The sequence below is a fragment of the Lissotriton helveticus genome, chromosome 10, assembly GCF_964261635.1.
Source record: "Lissotriton helveticus chromosome 10, aLisHel1.1, whole genome shotgun sequence".
Lineage (NCBI taxonomy): Eukaryota > Metazoa > Chordata > Amphibia > Caudata > Salamandridae > Lissotriton > Lissotriton helveticus.
Window position 1 is genome coordinate 99,665,672 of NC_136071.1, and position 12,398 is coordinate 99,678,069.

The 12,398-nt window shown below is 46.6% G+C and overlaps 1 pseudogene; it reads right to left on the reverse strand.

Annotated features, from left to right (window-relative positions):
* Positions 1-1,533: 1,533 nt before the first annotated feature.
* On the reverse strand, positions 1,534-5,637 carry LOC144783946 (NEDD4 family-interacting protein 1-like; annotated as a pseudogene).
* Between the last annotated feature and the right edge of the window lie 6,761 nt (positions 5,638-12,398).

Below are 12,398 nucleotides of genomic sequence, written 5' to 3' on the forward strand. Positions count from 1 at the left end.
GATATGAGAGGTAGCACTCGGTGCCATCCGGGAGTAAACAGTGAGTAGATGCAACTTACAGAAATGTACAGGATATATGAGGTAGCAATCAGATAAATGGAACCACAGTGACGCTAGTGAGTGGCCCAAAGTAACCAAAATGTAAGAGGTAGCATCGGTGTGATCCAGTAGTAGAAAGTGAATGGGTGCAGCTTACAGCTTAATAAAGTATATGAGGTAGCAATCAGTGCATAATAGGGATAAAAGTGAGATGGGATCAGTTTACAAAAAAATATACAATATGCAAATAAGGATAAAATAGTACATACATACAGTTTGTATTAGCCCTTTAACTCATAAGCCTATAATATGTTGAATCTCTTGACAATATGCCGATCAAGTGTGTGATTTCCTTCACCAATGTGCTAATGACCCTAGGCTTTACCCAAGGATGGACTGTGAAAAATCGATCTAATCTTTGCACACCTTCCCATTCAAGGTACAGGCACGGAAGGCACAGTGAAATGTAAACTACTACTTTAGAGACATTTATAAATGTTGTCCTATATTTACAGTTTTAACATAGTAAAACTTCAGAGTGAAATGCCGCTTGGCAGAAAGCACAAAGTGCATGCCAGTTTACACTTATAATGCACAAGTTTTAAAAAGCAAAAGAACATTTATATTAGCAATTCGTCTCAGAAGCCCAGCAAACAAACAGAACAAGGATATCCACACATTATGGCTCTCTTTTAGGAGGGTGATCTCTTCAGCCATTCTCTTCAAAGAGATTACTGCAGTTTCAGGGTGTGAAATGGTATTTCCTGCTTGAAAATATACAGGTCTCAGTGGAAGTCCCGTCCAATAAAATTAAAGTGTGCCACAGTTTAATGACGTCACTGTGCATCCCTCAGCACAGCTCACCTGGCATTCAGTCACTGCCCCTTATCTGATGTCCTCGTCGGGGGCTCTGGTTTCTCAGTCATAGCTGGTTGAGCACGTTGTGTTGCTATTTTCAAGTTAAGGTGACCATTTTCACAGTTAGCAGAAACGTGGCTCACGAAAACACCACAAGAGTTTCTAAATCCAGCAATACCTTAATACTTACATTGTCATCTTTACGGGTTGCAATGGACAATCCTTCCACGATCCAAAAAAGTGTACAATGTATGTGTAAAGCTATACTGCACGATTATGTATATGGGCTACAATAATTCAAACTCGAGCACTACGCGCTTAATGCCAACCAAAAGTCCAAAACCATACCCCAAGAACGTCAATTAGCCAACCTAAATTTACTTTGGGGTGCAACACGGACGGTACTCTTTCACAGCACGCGTTTGGTGTTCAGTTACGCTATAACAATAAGTAATTTCCATATTCCGTGACCCGCACCCCTGACATCCCTTCTTGAAAGGCTGGTAGCCTCATACGTTTTTTTTTACACTAAAATATCGAGATTTCCACCGTAATTTTAGTATGAAGAAAAATTAAAGCAAGACTGACCCCTACTGGCCGCGGGCGCATACTCCATGCTACCAAATGACTACAAAATAATGTAAGGCATTTAATATTAATTAGTATATCACAGAGTTGATTGCAATAGCTTTTTCAGACAGTAGCCACTAACGATTCAATGTATACAGATTTTTTTGCGTGAACTATTAAAATTGTACACCTTGAAACAAATATAAAGAAATATTTTTCTACAACAGTACTTTATTTTAGATAGTTTTAATATGTTCTTTGTAAAGCAATTGATCTTCGGTTTCCTTTTTCGCACCGAGCTTTTTAACACTTCCTGCAGGTGTCCGGTTGCCGCTTGACGTTGAATTCATAAATACAGGAAGGCCTGGCCCAGAAATGTTCTTCAGTAGGAGGACCCTGGTCCTGGGGAGAGTTGGAAATGTATCTGGCATCTTACGGACTTTTGCATAGTTGATGAATCCTCTGAGGAAGAGTAGAAACCCTAACACAAGGAAAACCCACCAGAGCCAGTACCGGCCATCAAAATATCCAGGGAAGTAGGTGGAAAATCTAACAATCAGAATCCACTTGATGAGTGAGAGGCCAAATCCAGATATTGCCCCATATCGTCCAGCAGCTGAGGTGGTGAGGCAGAAGCAGAGGAAAAACCCAATCCAGTTGAAGAGGAATGCCACGAAGAACGTCAACATGAAAATCCCATCATTGCCTATCCTCAGCTGATCAGCATCATCAAAATCATCCCGAGCAACAGTCATCCTCTCTCCCAGGAACCAGTGGAACAGTGGCTTCAATCTTGTTTCGTTCAGCTTCATCATAACTTGGAAGTGAGGTTGCAACTTTGTACGAAGGTGGTTTTGTCACGACTTTCCTCCACCTCCATCCTCTGTCTGTTGCTCAATGGAGCAAAATACTGCCCCCCTCCTCTTCTGTCAGGCAACTTCACTGCCTGCCTCTGCAGACTTGTCAGAGGCGTCCAGCAGCAGCAAATGGAAATGCAATCCAATAAACAACTGAATTTCTCTTTCTTTTCCGATAAATAAAATAAGGGGTTAAGGGTCCCTAAACAAAACAAAGGTTACAAGTCCTGATGTCTATCTTCAGGAATTCAAATCTGGCCAAAATATTGTAACGCCTACTAAACCCTTAGTCTTTATCCTTGATTCCAGATTTGAGTTGGATTATGTATCAAAGCGATGGCCAGGAGCGCACAGTATCCACCCACATCGATTTATGGCAGGAGACATTACTTCCCAAGGCAGCTTTGAAAAAGCTTTAGAGTAAATGTTCCACTATATCTGCACGCTGCCGGATTTCCCTGGAAGCAAACACCAAACAATTCCTCAATATCTGTTAGCACGAGCGACAGTCCAATGGATTTTGCTGCCCACAGAAGTGAGCTTGTGCCCTCTTGACTGTCGAGGAGGGTGTTATGGGTGCATAGAATATGAGAACCTGGGTCTGTCATGCCTAGAATGTGTCATCCTGATTAAAAGCCCCATGCTTAGAATGCGAAGGTATTCATTCTCTGGCAGCCTGGTGAGTCCACGTTCTGTCATCTTTTCGTGTAGGCCTTGTTACCTCTGCTTCAGTAAAATCTCCCCTTTTACTCTGCAATCTCCAATTTTACTCTGCAAATCCCCACTTTTACTCTGCAAATCCCCACTTTTACTCTGCAAATCTCCACTCTTACTCTGCAAATCTCCACTCTTACTCTGCAAATCTCCACTCTTACTCTGCAAATCTCCACTTTTACTCTGCAAATCTCCACTTTTAGTCAGCAAATCTCCACTTTTACTCTGCAAATCCTCACGTTTACTCTGTAAATCTCCACTTTTACTCTGCAAATCTCCACTTTTACTCTGCAATCTCCACTTTTACTCTGCAATCTCCACTTTTACTCTCAATCTCCACTTTTACTCTGCAATCTCCACTTTTACTCTGCAATCTCCACTTTTACTCTGCACCTTTACTCTGCAATCTCCACTTTTACTCTGCAATCTCCACTTTTACTCTGCCATGTCATGACTCGGTCTTCAGCGTCTCTATCTAGTACATGGGGACAGAGGATAGCACCCTTCTATGCTGGCACCAACATGGTTTTCGCCCCCCAGGGAGCTGCCTAAGTCCCGCTTACATTAGACCCCATGTGACTGGGAGCACAAGGTCGTTGAATTAATCCTCACTTCCGGGAGATCTGAGCCAAGGAACAGAAAGCAATAGTCTGGAGTAGAGAATTTTTGTTATCTCTTCATTTCTCACAGGGTCAACAGCCAGCCAGCTCTGAGTGCCAACAACCAGGCAATAATGTTTTATTGTGGACTGGAGACATTCACGACAAGAAGAAAGCTAAAAATAGGTTAGTAATGCCAGAAGGGTGTAACCAAGTGCCACAGGTGATTTTAAAAACCCACTTCCGACTGTGAATATTGTTGAAATACGTGGAAGTAGTAAGGGCCTCCTTTGCGTTTGGCGCAGAGAAAGGTTTGTGTAGACCTGCGAAGTGCACGCCATGCACTGCCATAAATCAGTGGGGTTCCAGCCATGAAAACCCGCAACCCTCCCACCTCATTTGGAGAAGGGGGAACCACCAGATTCTCAGAGCAGAGCCTCGATTATCCCTGCCTTCAGAGAACTATTACTCACACAAAAAGAAGAGAGACCCCTCTGTGGAGCGGTTTTAAGGTGAGAAAAACTCGGATGAGCAATAACTAATCGGTTGTGCAGAGATTTATGCAATACACTATACTTCATTTATAACTGCATAATCCTGAGCCATTCGGGGAAAACAAAGGAAGCTTATATACTTAATTTATAACTACATAATCATGAGACATTCGGGGAAAACAAAGGCAGCTGACAAAAACACAGACATTTTTCTAAATTGAGGGTTTATCAGCAGAATCTTAGAAATCTGATAAAATACATCGGTAATAAATTGCAGAGTGAGATTTAGTGTTTGACTCCGCCCACCATCATTGGGGCTACCAATAATGTAAACTATTTGAAGATGTCAAATTCAAAAATATTTCTTAACAATGATGCCATGCTGCCTTATTTTGACATTATGACAAAGGATAATCGTGAATTAGATCTGTTTGCAATAGCTAAATTTATAGTTGTCAGTCCAATATTTCCCTGGATGGCGAGTGGGAAAACAAGTTTAATTTTGTTGTCGTACAAACTTATGGAAAATAGGCGAAGGGCTAAATGGAGCTGCCTCTTATTCTTGGTTTAGTCCTTGCACCACTTGGGAAACCTATCACATGGCAGCCCAACGCCTAAGTGGCCCTTGGGCAACAAATCAGAAGTCCCGCTTTACTTAGGGCAGGCCTTCTGATGTATATTTTAAATAGTCAATGGACCCCAAATGCAGCTAGAAAGCCCCCTGCGGATTTGGTTAAATGAACTGGAGTTTTCTTCAGAAACAAACTCCTGGTTTGGGGGTTTGTTTACAAGAAATTAAAATTATGCCAAGTAGTCTGCTGTCATAGGGTATCCCGCACTGCATTAAGTTTATGATCAAAATGGCAGCGGTTTTAAAATATGTCGACTGGTCTACCTAGTGAGGGATGGAGGCAGAGCCGTTGCTGGCCTGGTGGACTGCTCGCGGGGTGGAGACGTGGACAAAAAAAAAAGAGGGCCTACATTACCCAGAATACTTGCAAAGACCAGAGTCGGACAATCCACGCGTGGCTTACTTGAATGCAAGGACAGCCTGCCTAGCTAGAATAAGATCCCCAATAATGGACCTATCATATCTCTATCCTGAATAATAAAACGTAACCGGCATAGTTTCGGAGTTCATATTCACTGCTGCAAAGGCTTCTTGGCGCTAAGACCGATAAGGGATACTTATTGTCACCTAAATGATCTAAGATGGCCGCCTGGTAGGAGCTCTAGGTTAGTGATCCGAGTGCTTGGGATTCCATTTTTTGGATTTAATCCCTGTTAGCACCCAGCGTCCCGGGCATTTCGAGCAACGCAACTACAACATAACTACCTCAAGTAACTGGAACATTTGCATCAAGTAACTGGAACATTTGCATCACCCTTACCTAGCTGGCGGTGGCTGGAGTATTCTGAGGGTCCATCATCTACACGGAGGCTGTGATCGCGGGAGAGGACGGAGTCGCCCCCGCCTTCTCCAGACACCGGGCTGCCCCTGGCCATCGGCGGAGCCTAGGTCGGTCGTTTGGCTGCCTGGAGCCTGCTGTAGCGCTGCCTGGAGCCTTCTAGGGGTCTCTGATCGCCCACCGGAGGCTGAGACCGTTGCACGAGAGGACCGAGCGGTTCTAGCCATCAGAGGCGTCCGGTACGCCTGTAAGCACCGGCACCGGCTGCAGTGGTCGGATTTCTGGCCCGGACTCCTGCAGCATCGGAGAGATATAGTCGGGATCTGGAAGGACGACGGACGACTGGAGCTTGCCCCCAGCTGCACCGGGAGCTGGATACGATCAGAAGTGCTGTGCCGTCGCCCAGGGGAGCTGCCGGAGTGGAACCCTGAGGCAGACGGGAAACACACAACATCTCCTATCGAGGGGGGAGGGGCTGCAGCTCAGTTGCTCTGGCCGCGCACGAAGATTAGCCTTCAACCTGCCAGAATTCGTTGCACACCGCAGCTGTGCACATTCTAGCTAGACCCTCGATAACTGCAAAACTCTGCTGTCTACATCAACGTACTTGCTGAGCAGAAATTACAAAAAGGTATTTACTTCACCCCACTCACTTGTTCACATTTGTTAAACCTCCTTTTTTAAGCCTCCTTTGTTCAAAATGGCTGGGGTCATAAAACTGTACAAAAGTAACAATGGGAGAGACAGGGAAGATCAGGAACACTCTCTTGATCCCCGCTTTTATGCAAATAAACAAAAGAAGAGAGGTTGAAGTAACAAAAAAGCCACATAGATGGAGCGAAACAACTAGTGGAACTCGCACCCTATTTGGGTGGAGAAGAAAGCCCTCACACACCGACCTAGTCAGTGTCATGCTTCATCATTGGGCCCCACCAAAGAGGCCGAGTGCCTCTTTGGTGTGCTGCGACGCCAGAAGACTGCGGAGCTGGTTGTGTGAAGTGGGCGTGTTGTGAGATTAACTAAAAGTAAAAGTGTCTAAAGGGTATCTACAAAAAGTTTTAATGAATGATCCCTAGGACACGGATAAAAGATTTATGTGTCTGAATTTTAGTGCCAAAGGTAATGGATGGTTAATTCAGAATTAAGTATTAAGTCAGTCAACATGTTTCAGCCTTACGGGTGGTTTCAATTTACCTAGGCATTCGTCAGGACAGAAATAAACCCCGGCGGTATGGACTCTCTAATCGTCCACCCTGACCTGGGGGCGTGAAAGTGAAAATTTAATAAAAAGTGATAATGTGCATAAAAAAGTGGAAGAGCGCAATGCTCATTCCAAAAATACTCCTAATTATGGAGTGTATCTGCACTTTAAAATATGGCGCTAATTGCTCCATGGGTCTCAGGAGGGGGGTAGGAGCGTCCCTGGCACATCGCCCTCAGCGCTCGCTGCCCACTTGAACACCTGGTATTCCCTCAAACCGGACCCCGACGATGAAGTGCAGATACACTCCATAATTAGGAGTATTTTTGGAATGAGCATTGCGCTCTTCCACTTTTTTATGCACTTTATCACTTTTTATTAATTTTTCACTTTCACTCCCCCAGGTCAGGGTGGACGATTAGAGAGTCCATACCGCCGGGGTTTATTTCTGTCCTGACGAATGCCTAGGTAAATTGAAACCACCCGTAAGGCTGAAACATGTTGACTGACTTAATACTTAAATCTGAATTAACCATCCATTACCTTTGGCACTAAAATTCAGACACATAAATCTTTTATCCGTGTCCTAGGGATCATTCATTAAAACTTTTTGTAGATACCCTTTAGACACTTTTACTTTTAGTTAATCTCACAACACGCCCACTTCACACAACCAGCTCCGCAGTCTTCTGGCGTCGCAGCACACCAAAGAGGCACTCGGCCTCTTTGGTGGGGCCCAATGATGAAGCATGACACTGACTAGGTCGGTGTGTGATGGCTTTCTTCTCCACCCAAATAGGGTGTGAGTTCCACTAGTTGTTTCGCTCCATCTATGTGGCTTTTTTGTTACTTCATAAAACTGTAGCAATAAATCCCCTCCTGTACCTCCGATGCCCACGAGGCTCCTCAACTTAACTCCTCCACACAAGACCACCAAAATAGAGATAAGACTCCCTCCCAGCAAGCTAGGAACTGGGCTTGCTCAAATAGAAAGTGAAACTACCTTTCCCTATTCTCAAAGGAACAACAACAAACAGAGGACCACTGTCTCTATCTCCCCTATTTGGCTGCCATTTTAGACTGGTCTCTCTCTTTGGCGGCCATCATGGACTAGTCATTCTCACTATCTGACCATACCCTAAGAACTGGACTTTTCTAGACTAATCTCAACTACCGCGCACTTTACATAGCTCTGTATCTACACCTTCTTGTGATAGAGGGTCTGCCTTTTATTACAGTATTATACTTCTACTTGTACTTTGTATATTTTTTGTAAACTGCACCCATTTCACTTTTTTGCACCGATCGCTACCTCATATATTTCTGGCTGCTCACTAGTGGTACTTTTGACTCATTAACTTTTTGTTGGCATCTGTATTTTGTTCCAGTATATCATCAGTATTATACTTCCACTTGTTTACTATACATGTGTGTAAGCTGCACCCATGTCACTTTTTATTCCTGTAATGCACCTATTGCTACCTCATATATTTTTGTACATTTTTGTAAACTGCACCCATTTCACTTTTTATTCCTGTAATGCACCGATTGCTACCTCATATATTTTGATCACTCACTAGTGTCACTTTTGTCCCATGTAACTTATTGTTTGCATTTGTCTTTGCCCTTTTATGTCTCTACTGTTCACCCTCCCACACCCACCTATACCGCCATCCCAACATGGATCCCATCGGCAAGCACACATATAAAATCAACTACCCACCCGCACTCACCAAAAAAGCCGCTAAACGCTTTAAACACAACTTCCTGAAGTCCCACCCTGAAACCCCCTTTGCCAACACCTACTTCTCACCGGTCAATGGATCCTTGAACACCGATATCATCTTCCACACCACACGCAGAGCTCAATGGAGAAAAGCGTTCCTCACCTTACTCACCGTCTCCACCACCAGGAAATCCGCTCATGGCCAAACACTCTCCATCACACCATCCCAACTCTTCCCAGGCAGAACCACCATTACTATCTACAATAACGGGACTGTCCTAATTCAATCCACAGACAGGAACCTGGAACTACTCGACAACCTGTTCCCCACTTTCAAAGAGCACCTCTCCAATCCTCGGGCCTCCACTCATATCACCTCCAGTACTATCACCCCTGACTTCACAGCCCCCACCCACAACCCTTCTAACCTAGTTCAGCACCAGAACGACACGCACCTCACCTCTACCCCCAGCACCCTAGTCAATCACCCACCTGCTGTAACCACCCCACACTCCTCAATCACAGACACAGATCTCTCCCCCTCATACACCAGCCGCCCCCCCACCCCCCTTCCAACCCGCGGACCTCCACACATACCACTCCCATTCCTTTCACCCCTGACACCACAGCCTACCTAGTTCAGCACCAGAGCGACACGCACAACGACAAATCCCACCCTTTACCCCCCCCGTTCTCAGTCCCCACTACCACCCTCTAACTAATCACGCAGAGCACACCACATCTACTAATCTAACTCCCCCTCCCCACAACAGGACCATCTCCAATCCCATTTCCCCCCCACTCTCAGCCCCCACTACCTTACCTGCTCCCCCATCACCACTAACATACACTCAACCTCCACCCTGCTCTCTCTGCTTACCACCAATGCCCTCACCTACTCCACCAACCTCCTCCCTACTTCATCCACACCCATCCCTCCAAAACCCTCTCTCCTCCCTAACACCAACCCGTACACCGACGCCATGGAGCCCTGCACGAACACCAACCCACCCCCCCACCCACACGCCAATTCCCAGGTCAGTCACTCACCCCTGATTTCCATCCCCAACACCAACACCTATCCCACGCTGGACAAGATTATAGTCACCCTCCACCAGCTCAAAGAAAACATTCACACCATCAAAGAACTACTCTTCACACACCCCAGACACCCCTCACTCACCACCACCCCCCCTCCCAACATGTCCCCCACCCTTCCGGATGACTCTCCCACTCTACACCCCCCACACTGGACCGCGATCCCTGTCCACAATCGCAACAACCGCCCTCGTCGCCCATGCAACCTTCCGGATGACTCTCCCAATCTACACCCCCCACACTGGACCGCGTCCCCTGTCCACAATCGCAACAACCGCCCTCGTCGCCCATGCAACCCTCTTTCGGACCTCGACACACTCACCCTCCTCCGCTCCTACGACCCAGCTCCCCTAAACCACACAACCACCACACACCTCTCCATTCCCACGATATACTCAAATCCCCGTAGACCCCCCACACTAAACAACAGAATCTCCATCCCTAATAACCTTAGAAAAGTCCCCCTCTCTCTAGAACCCTCTACCTCCCTCGACACACCCCGTCTCAAATGCACTCTCCTCAACTGCAGATCGGCCTCTAGACACTACTCCACCATCGCTGACCTCATCTTAACATTGGACCTTGACCTAATCATCATGACTGAAACCTGGCTAACCGAATCCTCCACACCTATAATGGACATTCTGGTTCCCCCCAATTACCACATTATTAGACTTGACAGGTCTGGCAAAATTGGTGGTGGAATCGCATGCATATACAGGAACAACCTTTCTGTTCTGAAAGTCACCGCCCCTTCCCTACCCTCCCCAACTTCCTGTGAATACATCTGCCTCAATATTACTAGTGAGGGCAAACCGATATGCTCTCTTCACGGTATTTACCACCCACCCGGGGACAACCTCACCTTCGCCCAACAAATCATGGATATGCCGGCTTTTGCAAAGGTCACTGAAAAGCATGTCCATAAGGTGCTTGCCGATTACCTGGAGTCCCATGACCTACTGCACTCCACCCAGTCGGGTTTCCGCGCCAATCTTAGCACCGAAACAGCTCTCCTGGAAGTCTCGGAGGCGATAAAGGAGGTGCTGGATTTGGGCGGGAGAGCGATGCTGGTGATGTTAGATCTGTCGGCGGCTTTCGACACCGTCCCGCATGAGGGTCTTCTTGCAAGACTCTCAGAGATTGGTCTCTGTGGGACGGTGCTCCAGTGGTTTCGATCATTCCTGGCGGGCCGTCGACAAACGGTCTGGGCTTCTGCTTGCTCCGCCGAGATGTCGCCACTGGGGGTCGGAGTTCCTCAGGGCTCTGTCCTGAGCCCAACTCTATTTAACATCTTCATGACCCCTTTGGCGGCACTGGCGGAGTCTTTCGGGGCCCAGATCGTTTCTTATGCCGATGACACCCAGCTCCTCTTCACCTGTGAGAGGGGTGCGGACTTCGATGGAGGTAGGATCCAGGGTTGCCTTGAGGCTGTGTTTCAATGGTTCCATCATAACAGCCTCAAGTGCAACTCGGATAAATCCGAGGTCCTCTTTTTTGGGTGCAGTTCGGATCCGGACTGGAAAGTGTGGTGGCCTGAGAACATGTTTCCACCAGCAAGTTCGTCCCAGGTAGCTAAAAACCTTGGGATTAAGATCGACAATGGCCTCACACTACGCTCACAAGTAATTGGTCTCACTGGTACCTGCTTTGGCCTACTCCGGATGCTACGCAAGTTCCTTCCCCTGCTATCGGAGGAACATAGGAAAATCACGGTGCAGGCAATTATAGGCTCGAGAATCGACTATTCCAACGTCCTTTATCTCGGCCTGCCAGAATACCTGCTTCAACGGTTACAGGTTGTCCAGAATTCGGCAGCACGTGCCATCTTTGGACTATCTCGCCGTGCTAGAGCCTCGGGCCTCCTGGAGGCTCTGCACTGGCTCCCTGTCCGGAAGCGGATAATTTTTAAGACTCTCACCCTGGCACATAAAGCCTTGCACACCTCCGGAGCAAAATACCTTCAGAAAAGGTTGACTTTTTATCGTCCTGCCAGGTCGCTCAGGTCTGAAGCCCTGTTTCTTGCGGCGGTTCCTCGTGTGAAGAGAGCGCGCATCGGTGGCCGCTCTTTTAAATTACTAGCGCCGCAGTTGTGGAATAAACTGCCTGTGTCCCTGCGCAGCATTCCCAATTTGTTGGCCTTTAGGAAAGGGCTCAAAACCTGGCTTTTTATCTCTTAGCTCTGGCCTCTATTAGGCTTTCTTCTCCTCTGGTTTTCCTTTATTTACTCTCCTTGTTGTGTTATGAGATTAGTGTGCAATTCAAAGCGTCGGGACACTCTTTCGAGTAGCCGCACGCTATATAAAACCCCGGTATAACATAACATAACATAACATATGATCTCAACCAATTCCGGACGACAGCTCACCCAAATATACCTTGGTGACTTCAACCTCCACTGGAACGATCACAATGACGCGGTGGTAAATAGTCTTAAAAATTTCCTCAACGCCCTTGACCTCACCCAAATATGCAACAGCCCGACCCACGAGAAAGGCTCTATCCTCGACCTTATCATCTCCAAAGAGGACTCTATCCAACTCGAGTCTATCCAACCCTGTGACTGGTCAGATCATCATATTGTCACATTCTTCATCAATGAAATAGTCAAATTCAACCCGGTTCAATCCTCCAAGCCTAAAGTCTGGAAAAGAGATCTGAAAAAACTCAACCCAAACTCCTTACCCCCTAACAGCTGCAACCTCCTACTTCCTCCTACCGGCGCTACGGACGTCCAATCCCTGACTTACCACTATCTCAACGCCATGACCTCAATAATTAATGAGGCTGCACCCATGCAGCTAAAAAGAGTCGCCGCTAAAATCTCCAATCC